General features: G+C 37.7%; 1 non-coding gene across 1 annotated transcript; it reads right to left on the bottom strand.

The window, feature by feature from the left end:
- Window positions 1–382: 382 nt before the first annotated feature.
- LOC112738679 (small nucleolar RNA R71) lies at window positions 383–490 on the bottom strand. The gene has a single exon (XR_003169625.1). It is a non-coding gene; the product is annotated as a small nucleolar RNA R71 (small nucleolar RNA).
- Between the last annotated feature and the right edge of the window lie 14604 nt (window positions 491–15094).

Below are 15094 nucleotides of genomic sequence, written 5' to 3'. Positions count from 1 at the left end.
TGGTGGAGAGGCAAGGAAGATGCTTGGTGACTTTATTGCACCCTCTTCTAACTTCTATGGAAGAATCATCTCAATTCCTGCCATTGGAGCAAACAACTTTGAGCTTAAGCCTCAATTAGTTTCTCTAATGCAACAGAATTGCAAGTTTCATGGACTTCCACTGGAAGATCCTCATTAGTTTTTAGCTGAATTCTTGCAAATCTGTGACACTGTCAAGACCAATGGAGTTGATCCCGAGGTCTACAGGCTTATGCTTTTCCCTTTTGCTGTAAGAGACAGAGCTAGAACATGGTTGGATTCACAACCTAAGGAAAGCCTGAACTCTTGGAAAAAGCTGGTCAGTGCTTTCCTGGCCAAATTTTTTCCACCTCAAAAGATGAGCAAGCTTAGAGTGGAAATCCAAACCTTCAGACAGAAGGAAGGTGAGTCCCTCTATGAAGCTTGGGAAAGATATAAGCAATTGATCAAAAGGTGTCCTACTAACATGCTTCCAGAATGGAGCATCATATGTATATTCTATGATGGTCTGTCTGAGTTGTCAAAAATGTCATTGGACCATTCTGCAGGAGGATCTCTTTATCTGAAAACCCCTGCAGAAGCTCAGGAACTCATTGACATGGTTGTAAATAACCAGTTCATGTACACCTCTGAGAGGAATCCTGTGAACAATGGGACGCCTCAGAAGAAGGGAGTTCTTGAAATTGATACTCTGAATGCCATATTGGCTCAGAATAAAATATTGACTCAGCAAGTCAATATGATTTCTCAAAGTCTGAATGGATTGCAAGCTGCATCCAACAGTACTAAAGAAGCATCTTCTGAAGAAGAAGCTTATGATCCTGAGAACCCTGCAATGGCAGAGGTGAATTACATGGGAGAACCCTATGGAAACACCTATAATCCTTCATGGAGAATTCATCCAAATTTCTCATGGAAGGACCAATAGAAGCCTCAACAAGGCTTCAATAATAATGGTGGAAGAAATAGGTTTAACAATAGCAAAACTTTTCCATCATCTTCTCAGCAACAGACAGAGAATTCTGAACAGAGCCATTCTGACCTGGCAACCATAGTCTCTGATCTATCCAAGACCACACTAAGTTTCATAAATGAGACAAAGTCCTCCATTAGAAATTTGGAGGCACAGGTGGGTCAGCTGAGTAAGAAGATTACTGAAACTCCTCCCAATACTCTCCCAAGCAATACAGAAGAAAATCCCAAGAGAGAGTGCAAGGCCATAACCATGACCAACATGGCCGAACCTGGAAAGAGTGAGGAGGACGTGAGTCCCAGTGAGAAAAGCCTCATGGGACATCATCTGGACAGAAAGGAGTTTTCCTTTGAGGAACAAAAGGAATCTGAGGCTCATACAGAGACCATAGAGATTCCATTGAACTTCCTTCTGCCATTTATGAGCTCTGATGAATATTCTTCCTCTGAAGAGGATGAAGACATCACTGAAGAGCAAGTTGCTAAATATCTAGGAGAAATCATGAAGCTGAATGCCAAGTTATTTGGTACTGAGACTTAGGAGGATGAACCCCTCTTATTCACCAATGAACTGAATGTATTAATGAGGCAGACATTACCTCAGAAGAAACCGGATTCCGGAAAATTCTTCATATCTTGTACCATAGGCACCATGACCTTTGAGAAGGCTCTATGTGACCTGGGGTCAGGGATAAACCCCATACCACTATCTGTAATGGAAAAACTGGGAATCTTTGAGGTACAAGCTGCAAGAATCTCACTAGAGATGGCAGACAAATTAATGAAACAGGCTTATGGACTAGTAGAGGACATGCTAGTGAAGGTTGAAGGCCTTTACATTCCTGCTGATTTCATAATCCTAGACACTGGGAAGGATGAAGATGAATCCATCATCCTTGGCAGACCCTTCCTAGCCACAGCAGCTGTGATTGATGTTGACAGAGGAGAGTTGGTCCTTCAATTGAATGAGGACTACCTTGTATTCAAGACTCAAGGTTCTCCTTCTGTAACCATGGAGAGGAAGCATGAAAAGCTTCTCTCAATACATAGTCAAACAGAACCCCCACATTCAAACTCTAAGTTTGGTGTTGGGAGGCCACAACCAAACTCTAAGTTTGGTGTTGAGAGACCCCAACCCTGCTCTGATTATCTGTGAGGCTCCATGAGAGCTCACTGTCAAGCTATTGACATTAAAGAAGCGCTTATTGGGAGGCAATCCAATGTTATTTAATTATATCTATTTATTTTCTATTATTATTTTATGTTTCTGTAGGTTGATGATCATATGAAGTCACAAAAACAACTAGAAAATCAAAAACAGAATGAAAAACAGCATTAAAAATAGCACACCCTGGAGGATAAGCTTACTGGCATTTAAACGCCAGTAAGAAGCATCAGACTGGCGTTTAACGCCAGAAAGAAGCATCAAGCTGGCGTTAAACGCCAGAAACATGCTACAGTCTAGCGTTAAACGCCAGAAACAGGCTACAGCTTGAAGTTTAACGCCAGAAACAAGCAGCAGTCTGGCGCTAAACGCCAGGATTGCACTCTAAGGGCATTTACACGCCTAAATGGAGCAGGGATGATAAGTCCTTGACCCCTCAGGATTTGTGAATCCCACAAGATCCCCACCTACCCCACTTCTCTCTCTCTCTCTCTCTCTCTCTCCCACCTTTTCATAACACTCTTTCCCAAATACCCTTCACCAATCACATCCATCCACTCTTCCCTAAAAAACCCCACCTACCTCCAAATTTAAAATCCTTTCCCTCCTAAACCCAACCCTAATACACGAAACCTAAACCTCCCCCCACCCCTATATAAACCCCTCACCACTCTTTCATTTTCACACATTACAACCACTACTTCTACCCTTTGGCCGAACCATATATCTCCCTCCATCTCCTCCATTTTCTTCTTCTTCTACTACTTTCTTTCTTCTTTTGCTCGAGGACGAGCAAACCTTTTAATTTTGGTGTGGTAAAAGCATTGCTTTTTGTTTTTCCATAACCATTAATGGCACCTAAGGCCAGAGAAACCTCAAAAAAGAGGAAAGGAAAGGCAATTGCTTCCACCTCTGAGTCATGGGAGATGGAAAGATTCATCTCAAAGGTCCATCAAGACCACTTCTATGAAGTTGTGTCCTAGAAAAAGGTGATCCCTGAGGTCCATTTTAAGCTCAAAAAGGGTGAATATCCGGATATCCGACAAGAGATTAGAAGAAGAGGATGGGAAATTCTCTCCAATCCTATTCAACAAGTCAAAATCTTAATGGTTCAAGAGTTCTATGCAAACGCATGGATCACTAGGAACCATGATCAAAGTATGAACCCAAAGCCAAAGAATTGGCTTACAATGGTTCGGGGGAAATACTTAGATTTCAGTCCGAAAAATGTAAGGTTGGCGTTCAACTTGCCAATGATGCAAGAAAATGCACGCCCTTACACTAGAAGGGTCAACTTTGATCAAAGGTTGGACCAAGTCCTTATGGACATATGTGTGGAAGGAGCTCAATGAAAAATTGACTCAAGAGGCAAGCTGGTTCAATTGAGAAGGCATGACCTTAAGCCTGTGGCTAGAGGATGGTTGGAGTTCATCCAACGCTCTATCATTCCCACTAGCAACCGATCCGAAGTAACTGTGGATCGGGCCATCGTGATCCATAGTATCATGATTGGGAAGGAAGTGGAAGTTCATGAGATTATACCTCAAGAACTCTACAAGGTGGCTGACAAGTCCTCCACTTTGGCAAGGTTAGCCTTTCGTCACCTCATTTGTCACCTCTGTAATTCGGCTGGGATTGTCATAGAGGGAGACATCCTCATTGAAGAGGATAAGCCCATCACTAAAAAGAGGATGGAGCAAACAAGAGAGCCCACTCATGGACCTCAACAAGAGCATGAGGAAATTCCTCATCATGAAATCCCTGAGATGCCTCAAGGGATGCACTTTCCTCCACAAAACTATTGGGAGCAAATTAATACCTCCCTAGGAGAATTAAGTTCCAACATAGGATAACTAAGGGTGGAGCACCAAGAGCATTCTATCCTCCTCCATGAAATTAGAGAAGATCAAAGAGCTGTGAGGGAAGAGCAACAAAGGCAAGGAAGAGACATAGAGGAGCTGAAGAGTACCATTGAAGAAGACGCCACCCTCACTAAGGTGGACCCGTTCCTTAATTTCCTTGTCTATTTATTTTTCTCTGTTTTCGTTCTCTATGCTTATTTATGTTTGTGTCTTATTACATGATCACTAGTGTCTATGTCTTAAAGCTATGAATGTCCTATGAATCCATCACCTTTCTTAAATGAAAAATGTTTTTAATTACAAAAGAACAAGAAGTACATGATTTTGAATTCATCCTTGAAATTACTTTAATTATTTTGATGTGGTGACAATACTTTTTGTTTTCTGAATGAATGCTTGAACAGTGCATATTTTTGATAGTGAAGTTTAAGAATGTTAAAATTATTGGCTCTTGAAAGAATAATGAAAAAGAGAAATGTTATTGATAATCTGAAAAATCATAAAATTGATTCTTGAAGCAAGAAAAAGCAGTGAATAACAAGGCTTGCAAAAAAAAAATGGTGAAAATAAAAGAAAAAAAAAAGAAGAAAGAAAAAGAAAAAGCAAGCAGAAAAAGTGATGTGTATTTTCGGAAAACGAAAAACGAATTCCAAACACACAAATCTAACCGGCAAGTGCACCGGGTCGCATCAAGTAATAAAAACTCACGTGAGTGAGGTCGATCCCACAGGGATTGATGGATCAAGCAACTTTAGTGGGTGATTAGTTTAGTCAAGCTAACATTGATGTGAATTGTGTGAAATTGTAACCAACAGGAAGTAAAGGACAATGAATTTAAAGTTGCAGAATGTAAATTGGCAAGTAACTTAAAGAGCAAGAAATGTAAATTGCAAAAATCTTAAATTGCAAGAAATGTAAATTGCATGAAATTAAAGGGGAGTGGGTGTTGGAAATTAAAAGAAAGCAGTAGATCAAGTAACTGGAAAGTTAAATTGCAAGAAGAATAAAGGAAATTGGGTACTGGGATTCATGAAATCAAACACGGAAGTGTAAATAACAATCAAACAGAGAAGTAAAAGATGCAACAGGTTCAACAGATTTGAAAAATCACTTTAAAATCAAAACGGAGAGCAGCATGGCTCAATTTCAAAATCTCAATGAGAAATTGAAGATCTCAGGGGTTGGATGAGACTAGAGACCAAGTCTAGATCTCAATTCCTTCCTTGATCCAACAGAGAATAATTGCAGAAGAAAATAGAGAGGAAAGCAGTAAAGAGAGTTTTGATTCAAATCACAATTCACTGAAATTATGCAGACAAGTAAACAGAGAGAATTCTCAAGGTGAGATTGAAACAAAATTTCTTCAATTCTCAACCCAAGATTCAAAACAAAAATGAAAACTAAGAGAGGGAACTCTCAAATCCTAATGCTCCCTAGTGCTCTCTGATGGAACTCCTTTCTAAAATGAGAATGATGCCTTATATAGGCTTTTTACAAAATGAAAATAAAAATGAAAGTGAAATTAAAGACAAATTACAATTAAATGAAATTCCTATTTTATCTATCTCTTGTGCCTTTGAGTGATGATAATGGGCTTTGCGTGCTTTGGATTTGGGTTGAAGATGGCCTCTGTTGATTGCACTTGGAGTTGGAGAGAAACCCATTGTGAATTGGGACATAAAGCACAAAAGCTTGAGTCAAAGTTTGAGGCAAACTTTTGCTCAAGCTTTTTATATCAGCCACCCCCTTTTGCTGATATCCACGTTTGAGCTAAAGTTTGAGGTCAAACTTTTAGCCAAACGTGGATCACCTTGTATGCATGTGTGGGGTGCTACTTTATCCTCTTGTCAACGTTGCCAATTTCATACCAACGATAGACTATTATATATGGTTGGAAAGCTCTGAATGTCATATTTCTAACCCAATTGGAATCACCTCAATTGGACATCTACAACTCAAGTTATGCTCCTTTGAAGAGGACAGGGTCGCTGGCTTTGGTGTGCAGCGTTTGAGGTAAAGTTTGCCTCAAACGTGGTCGAAAACGCCAGTTCTGGAGGCTCAAACGTGTTGTCCACCCCATACTATTATATATTTTTGGAAAGCCCTGAATGTCTACTTTCCAATGCCGTTGGAAGCGCATCATTTGGACCTCTACAGCTCGAGTTATACTTCGTTGAAGGTGCAGAGGTCAGTTGGCCTCACTGCAGGTTGCCACCATGTTCGTTTATGCTCATTGTGGGGCACTTTTCTCCCTCAATTTTAGTGTCCATCATGCAGTGCCATATATGCTTGGAAAGTTCTCGATTTCTACTTTCCATTGCTTTTTGAATCACCTCATTTGGAGCTCTGTAGCTCAAGTTATTCTTGTTGGAAGTATACCCCTTGTATGCCTTGTGGCGCCAACGTTTGCCAAAAAGCTTGAGGCAAACGTTGGCGCAAGCTTTTTCTCCCCTGGGTATGTTGGTGTGGCACCAACGTTTGCCAAAAAGTTTGAGCTAAAGTTTGAGGCAAACTTTGGCTCAAGCTTTTTTCCTCTAGGGTGTTTTCAACTCTTCCAAAAGTTTGAGCTAAAGTTTGAGGCAAACTTTGGCTCAAACTTTTTGTTCTCTCTTGCTCCTAGCCATTCCTTCTTCCTTCAACCTTCTTCAAAACTCTTTTCACCTATCATCAATCAACCAAACACATCAAAGCTATGCTCAAAATCATGAGTTTGTTATTCTTTCCTAATATATGACAATTATAGCATAAAATCTCATGAAATTGCATTAATTCATCCATGGTTGATTGAATCAAAGGAAACATAGAAATCTACCCAATTGGCTTGCTTATGGCTCAAGAAAGTGCATAAAACCTATTGAAAACAAAGGAAAAAGCATAGAAAAACATGACATGTTGACATGTCATCACAACACCAAACTTAAACCTTGCTTGTCCCCAAACAAGAAAAGAATCATGCAATAAAGATTGACAATCCAAGGCAAGAAGAATAGCAACTCAATGTTCATGGTAAGCTAGTTTTCTAAGCATGCTACAATTACAAAAGAAATGTAAATGATTGATGTTTCCATCTAGCTCATTTTATGAAATCTTTCTCTTATATTTCTTCCTTGAAACAAGCTTTTGATTTTCTTATTTAGCTTCTCCTTTTGGGTACTTTGCCCCATGAGTTGATAACAAAGCTACGACTTCTAAATGCTTTGTTTTCAAGTATTACCACTTGATACATAAGCACCACAAGCATTTGATTAGAGGACTTCATTAATCTCATTTTTTCTTTTCTTTTCTTGACTCTCTAATCATTGATGCTCAGAGCCTTGAGCTTTCAGGGAGTGCTTTTGCACTTTGAGCCTAACCTTGACTTCTAAATGTTTTGTTTTCAAGCATTTGGCTTGATACATAAACACCACAAGTACTTAGCAAATAAATTGCCATTGGTACTCAGAGCCTTCAGCTTTCTCATTCTTTCCCTTTTTCTTTTCTTGCTTTAATTGTATTTGCTTCTTCAAGGTTTTCATGATTTTCAAAAGATTTCACAAAATGTACTAGATGAAAACTTCAATTAAATAAAATCCAATGCAATTAAACAACAATCAAACATACTAGCTTTCCAATACTTTTATGCACATGCTAAAATCTTCTTTAATGCCTTGTTTGTTTATGATCATGATACTTTATTGCTTTTGAATTCACAAAACTCAAGTTGGTAATCATAATGGCACAGCACCATGTTGCAATTTAGAAATCAAACTATGCCTTTTCATACACACATGCATACAGAGAAGGTAAAGACAATCATGCAGTTTATAGTGCTTGAAACAAATGAGAGGAAAAGGAACTTTACAACCTTGTAGTTCATCTTCTCTATTGTTGTCATTTTCCTCCCATTCTCCTCCTTCCCATACCAAACTCAGAATGCTTGCTCATCCTTAAGCAACTATTAGAACCATGGCTATGGGGCTAAGATGGATCATGAATGTCTTACACAAGAAATGTTAGTAGTACATGTGTTTCAAGCAAGCAAAATTAAAGATAATAATCAAGGCACAAGAGACAGAGACATTGTGATTGCAAACTTAAGAAGGTGAGCATAATACTTTGCATAAAGAATAAGTGGCACACCAAACTTAGTGTGACACTTTCACTTGGAATTGATGCAAGTATCTTGTAAGGATTAGAACCAAATTTTGTTGCATAGCAACACCAAACTTAGAATGCAACCATATGTCAATTTATTGAAATTTAAACTAAACAAAGGAAGAAAACAAAGCAGAGAAAAAATGTTACCTACGGTTGGGTTACCTCCCAACAAGTGCTCTTTTAGTGTCATTAGCTTGACATGTTGTTCTTCACTTTCTTCCTCTTCTTCCAGTTTGTTAAGAGGAATGACTCCAAGAGGGGAGAAGTTTCAGTTATTGTCCCCTGTCTTGGTCTTCTTTCAACAAGCTTCCTTGTGAAATTGGCTTGATTGATCTTGCTTGCTGGATCAGGGGGAGGATTGTTTGCAGTTGACCTTCTCATGAATGTTGTCCTTGTTATCTTGGTCACAATCCTCTTCTTGGTGCTTTTGTCAATTGCCTTCACTTCTTGGATGTCAAGACATGGTTGCTGTGTGATTATTGGAGTGATTTCTTCATTAAGAGCCTCTTGTATTGGTGGTTCCATGAGCCCTTCCTTCATGTGATTTTCTGCTTCACTTGAGTGTGAATTCTCTGGAATGACTTCCTCACTTTCATGCTCCTCCACTCCTTTCTTTGCACCCAACATTTGACTTAATAGTTCTTTTATGGAGGAGGTTTGTTGTTCTTCCCAAGATTTCTTCATCTCTTCTTCATATTTTTCGATCACAGATTCAAGGGAAGTTTGTGAGGGTTGTGAATGTTCCTTTGTTACCTCAAGTGCAGTTTCATTTTCAACCACCTCATTCTTCATTGAAAGTTCACTTGATGCAGTGGCCTCCTTATCTTGCTCTTCCACTTTATCCTTCACATCCATCAATTGGTCTTCATCCTTACTGTTTGATGGTTCTAAGTTTCCCTTTGTTTGTTCTAAGGGCCCATTCATCTTCTTGAAGACAATTTCTTTCCAGGATGGGGATTTTGTGTATATTTCCACTAGTTTTCTATGTATTTCAATGGCTTGAAGGTAATCCTCATCTGTTGGTTCAAGAGATGAAGGTTGAGAATAATTTTGGTGACATGGATGTATTGTGGTGAAGTTGTGTTGAGGGATGTGGAATGAGTTGTGTGATTGATGGGATGACTTGTATGGATTTTGGGGAAAACTTTGTGTTGAGGCATAATCAAGTGATGAAGATCTTTCAATGAAAAACTGGGACGTGAGGGTGGATGCTCTTCCATTCTTTGGTGATGCTTCCATCCACCATGAGGATAATGATATGAATCATTTTGTGGTGGTGGTTGGTATCCCATATGATTTTCTTTCTCATCTTGTGTCTCTGAGGCAAATCTCCATGAATTGGAGTGCTCAGAATGTGTATTCTCTTGGTGATATTTCCAGCCACCATTAGAGATTGGTGATGGTGGGTAATTCTCAGAATGTGAACTCCATTTGAGTTTTGTAACACACACAACCAAGGAAAATTGAAATTACTCATATCAGAGATGAGAATTTCTTAGTGAGGCAAAAACTCAAACACCTTGGTTTCACTTTGAAACAGAAAACAAAAACAAAGAAAATGCTTGATCTAGACTTCTCACCCACTTAATCATTGTTGATCTAAATCAATCCCCGGCAACGGCGCCAAAAACTTGATGTGTATTTTCGGAAAACGAAAAACGAATTCCAAACACACAAATCTAACCGGCAAGTGCACCGGGTCGCATCAAGTAATAAAAACTCACGTGAGTGAGGTCGATCCCACAGGGATTGATGGATCAAGCAACTTTAGTGGGTGATTAGTTTCGTCAAGCTAACATTGATGTGAATTGTGTGAAATTGTAACCAACAGGAAGTAAAGGACAATGAATTTAAAGTTGCAGAATGTAAATTGGCAAGTAACTTAAAGAGCAAGAAATATAAATTGCAAGAATCTTAAATTGCAAGAAATGTAAATTGCATGAAATTAAAGGGGAGTGGGTGTTGGAAATTAAAAGAAAGCAGTAGATCAAGTAACTGGAAAGTTAAATTGCAAGAAGAATAAAGGAAATTGGGTACTGGGATTCATGAAATCAAATACGGAAGTGTAAATAACAATCAAACAGAGAAGTAAAAGATGCAGCAGGTTCAACAGATTTGAAAAATCACTTTAAAATCAAAACGGAGAGCAGCTTGGCTCAATTTCAAAATCTCAATGAGAAATTGAAGATCTCAGGGGTTGGATGAGACTAGAGACCAAGTCTAGATCTCAATTCCTTCCTTGATCCAACAGAGAATAATTGCAGAAGAAAATAGAGAGGAAAGCAGTAAAGAGAGTTTTGATTCAAATCACAATTCACTGAAATTATGCAGACAAGTAAACAGAGAGAATTCTCAAGGTGAGATTGAAACAAAATTTCTTCAATTCTCAACCCAAGATTCAAAACAAAAATGAAAACTAAGAGAGGGAACTCTCAAATCCTAATGCTCCCTAGTGCTCTCTGATGGAACTCCTTTCTAAAATGAGAATGATGCCTTATATAGGCTTTTTACAAAATGAAAATAAAAATGAAAGTGAAATTAAAGACAAATTACAATTAAATGAAATTCCTATTTTATCTATCTCTTGTGCCTTTGAGTGATGATAATGGGCTTTGCGTGCTTTGGATTTGGGTTGAAGATGGCCTCTGTTGATTGCACTTGGAGTTGGAGAGAAACCCATTGTGAATTGGGACATAAAGCACAAAAGCTTGAGTCAAAGTTTGAGGCAAACTTTTGCTCAAGCTTTTTGTATCAGCCACCCCCTTTTGCTGATATCCACGTTTGAGCTAAAGTTTGAGGTCAAACTTTTAGCCAAACGTGGATCACCTTGTATGCATGTGTGGGGTGCTACTTTGTCCTCTTGTCAACGTTGCCAATTTCATGCCAACTGATGAGCGGATAATTTATACGCTTTTTGGCATTGTTTTTAGTATGTTTTTAGTAGAATCTGGTTACTTTTAGGGATGTTTTCATTAGTTTTTATGTTAAATTCACATTTCTGGACTTTACTATGAGTTTGTGTGTTTTTCTGTGATTTCAGGTATTTTCTGGCTGAAATTGAGGGACTTGAGCAGAAATCAGATTCAGAGGTTGAAGAAGGACTGCTGATGCTGTTGGATTCTGACCTCCCTGCACTCAAAGTGGATTTTCTGGAGCTACAGAACTCGAAACGGCGCGCTTCCAATTGCGTTGGAAAGTAGACATCCAATGCTTCCAGCAATGTATAATAGTCCATACTTTGGCCAAGAATAGACGATGTAAACTGGCGTTCAACGCCAGCTTTCTACCCAAATCTGGCGTCCAGCGCCAGAAAAGGAGCCAAAACCAGAGTTGAACGCCCAAACTGACACAAAAGCTGGCGTTCAACTCCAAGAAGGACCTCTACACGTGCAACACTCAGGCTCAGCCCAAAACACACACCAAGTGGGCCCAGGAAGTGGATTTATGCATCAATTACCTACTCATGTAAACCCTAGTGACTAGTTTATTATAAATAGGACCTCTTACTATTGTATTAGACATCTTTGGTCTCAGTTTTAATCCATTGTTCATCTTAGGAGACAATTGATCACGTTTTAGGGGGCTGGCCATCTCGGCCATGCCTGGACCTTCACTTATGTATTTTCATACGGTAGAGTTTCTACACTCCATAGATTAAGGTGTGGAGCTCTGCTGTTCCTCAAAGATTAATGCAAAGTACTACTGTTTTCTATTCATTTCATCTTATTTCGCTTCTAAGATATCCATTCGCACCCAAGAACGTGATGAAGGTGATGATTATGTGTGACGCTCATCACCATTCTCCCCTATGAACACGTGCCTGACAAACACTTCCGTTCTACATGAAAAAAGCTAGAATGAATATCTCTTAGATCTCTTAATCAGAATCTTCGTGGCGTACGCTAGAATGATGGCGGCATTCAAGAGAATCCGGAAAGTCTAAACCTTGTCTGTGGTATTCCGAGTAGGATTCAATGATTGAATGACTGTGACGAGCTTCAAACTTGCGATTGTTGGGCGTTAGTGACAAACGCAAAAGGAGGGTGAATCCTATTCCAGCATGATCGAGAACCGACAGATGAATAGCCGTGCCGTGACAGGGTGCGTGAGCATATTATTCACTGAGAGGAGGGAATGTAGCCACTGACAACGGTGATGCCCTTGCATAAAGCCAGCCATGGAAAGGAGTAAGACTGATTGGATGAAGATAGCAGGAAAGCAGAGGTTCAGAGGAACGAAGGCATCTCCATTCGCTTATCTGAAATTCTCACCAATGAATTACATAAGTATTTCTATCCCTATTTTATTATATTAAATTCGAAAACACCATTATCAATTTATATCTGCCTAACTGGGATTTGCAAGGTGACCATAGCTTGCTTCATACCAACAATCTCCGTGGGATTCGACCCTTACTCACGTAAGGTATTACTTGGACGACCCAGTGCACTTGCTGGTTAGTTGTATCGAAGTTGTGAACCATGGTATTGGCACCAAGTTTTTGGTGCCGTTGCCGGGGATTGTTCGTGTTTGGACAACTGACGGTTCATCCTGTTGCTCAGATTAGGTAATTTTCTTTTTGTTTTCTTTTCAAAAATTTTTCAAAAATATTTCTAAAATTTTCTCATCTGTTTTCGAAAATAATATAAAAATATTTTCAAAAATTTTATTCAAAATTTTTAAGAGTGAATTCTAGTGTTTCATGAAGCATGTAAAGTCTGGTTGGCTGTAAAGCCATGTCTAAATTTATTTGGACTGAGGCTTGCAATTTGTTATCAAGAGCAATATACTCTGGTGTTAAATGCTGAAGCTTGGCTGGCCATTGGCCATGTCTAGTGTTTTGGACCGGAGCTTTCATTGAAATCTTGGCTGGCTAGTGAGCCATGTCTAATTCCTGGACTAAAGCTTTAGACTAAAAATGCAAGATTCCTGGAATTCATATTAAAAATTTTGGAATCCTTATTTTTCTTTTTCATAAAATTTTCAAAAAAAAAAAAAAAATCCAAAAAAATTAGAAAATCATAAAAATCAAAAACATTTTTTTTGTATTTCTTGTTTGAGTCTTGAGTCATGTTATAAGTTTGGTGTCAATTGCATGTGCATCTTGCATCTTTTTCGAAAATTCATGCATTCATAGTGTTCTTCATGATCTTCAAGTTGTTCTTGGTAAGTCTTCTTGTTTGATCTTGATGATTTTTTGTTTTGTGTCTTTTCATGTTTATCATATGCATTCTTGAATTCTTAGTGCGTAAGCATTAAAGAATTCTAAGTTTGGTGTCTTGCATGTTTTCTTTGCATTAAAATTTTTTCAAAATTGTGTCTATGATGTTCATCTTGACATTCATAGTGTTCTTGGTGTTCATCTTGACATTCATAGCATTCTTGCATGCATTCATTGTTTTGATCTAAAAATTTCATGCATTGCATAATTTTCATGTTTTTCATAAAAATTTCAAAAATAAAAAAAAATATCTTTCCCTTTTCTCTCATCAAATTCGAAAATTGAGTTGACTTTTTCAAAAATTTTTAAAATCAAGTTGTTTCTTATAAGTCAAATCAAATTTTCAGTTTGAAAATCTTATCTTTTTCAAAATCTTTTTCAAAAATCAAATCTTTTTCAAAATTCTAAGTTATTTTCAAAAATTCCAAAAATATTTTTCAAAAATCTTTTTCTATTTTTATATCAAATTTTCGAAAATAACATAATCAATTAATGTTTTGATTCAAAAATTTGAAGTTTGTTACTTGCTTGTTAAGAAAGATTCAAACTTTGAATTCTAGAATCATATCTTGTGATTTCTTGTGAATCAAGTCATTAATTGTGATTTTAAAAATCAAATCTTTTTCAACAACTAATTTCTATCATATCTTTTCAAAAATATCTTCTCATCTTATCTTTTTCAAAAATCTCATTTCAAAATATCTTTTCTAACTTCCTAACTTCTCACCTTTTCAAAATTTGTTTCAACTAACTAACTAACTTTTTGTTTGTTTCTTAACTTTTTCAAAACTACCTAACTAACTTTCTCTCTCTCTAATTTTCGAAAATATCTTCCCTCTTTTTCAAAAATTTCTTTTTAATTAACTAATTATTTTTATTTTTATTTTTGATTTTAAAAAAAATTTCGAAAAATACTAACATTTTTCAAAAACCATTTTCGAAAATCACTAACTCTTTTTCAAAAATAGTTTTCGAAAATTCTCCCTCTCTCATCTCATTCTATTTATTTATTCATCTACTAACATCTCATCTCACATCTCTGCCATCCTCACAGTTGTGTTTCTTCCATTATATTACATTCCTTGCCCCCCCTCTTCTTCTATTCACACAGGGATCCCTATACTGTGGTATAAAGGATCCATATTATTATTATTATTATTTTTCTGTGCCTTCTTCTTTGTTATATGAGCAGGAGCAAGGATAAGAACATTCTTGTGAAAGCAGATCCAGAACCTGAAAGGACTCTGAAAAAGAAAATTAAGAGAAGCTAAAATACAACAATCCAGAGATAACCTTTTAGAAATTTTCAAACAGGAAGAGGAGATGGCAGCCGAAAATAATAATAATGTAAGGAAGATGCTTGGTGACTTTACTGCACCTAATTCCAATTTACATGGAAGAAGCATCTCCATTCTTGCCATTGGAGCAAACAACTTTGAGCTGAAACCTCAATTAGTTTCTCTGATGCAGCAGAACTGCAAGTTTCATGGACTTCCATGTGAAGATCCTTTTTAGTTCTTAATTGAATTCTTGCAGATATGTGATACTGTTAAGACTAATGGAGTAGATCCTGAAGTCTATAGGCTCATGCTTTTCCCTTTTGCTGTAAGAGACAGAGCTAGATTATGGTTGGATTCTCAACCTAAAGACAGCCTGAACTCTTGGGATAAGCTGGTCACGGCTTTCTTAGCCAAGTACTTTCCTCCTCAAAAGCTGAGC

Source organism: Arachis hypogaea, chromosome 13 (genome assembly GCF_003086295.3).
Source record: "Arachis hypogaea cultivar Tifrunner chromosome 13, arahy.Tifrunner.gnm2.J5K5, whole genome shotgun sequence".
Taxonomy (NCBI): domain Eukaryota; kingdom Viridiplantae; phylum Streptophyta; class Magnoliopsida; order Fabales; family Fabaceae; genus Arachis; species Arachis hypogaea.
This window is presented reverse-complemented; position numbering and strand designations above follow the sequence as displayed.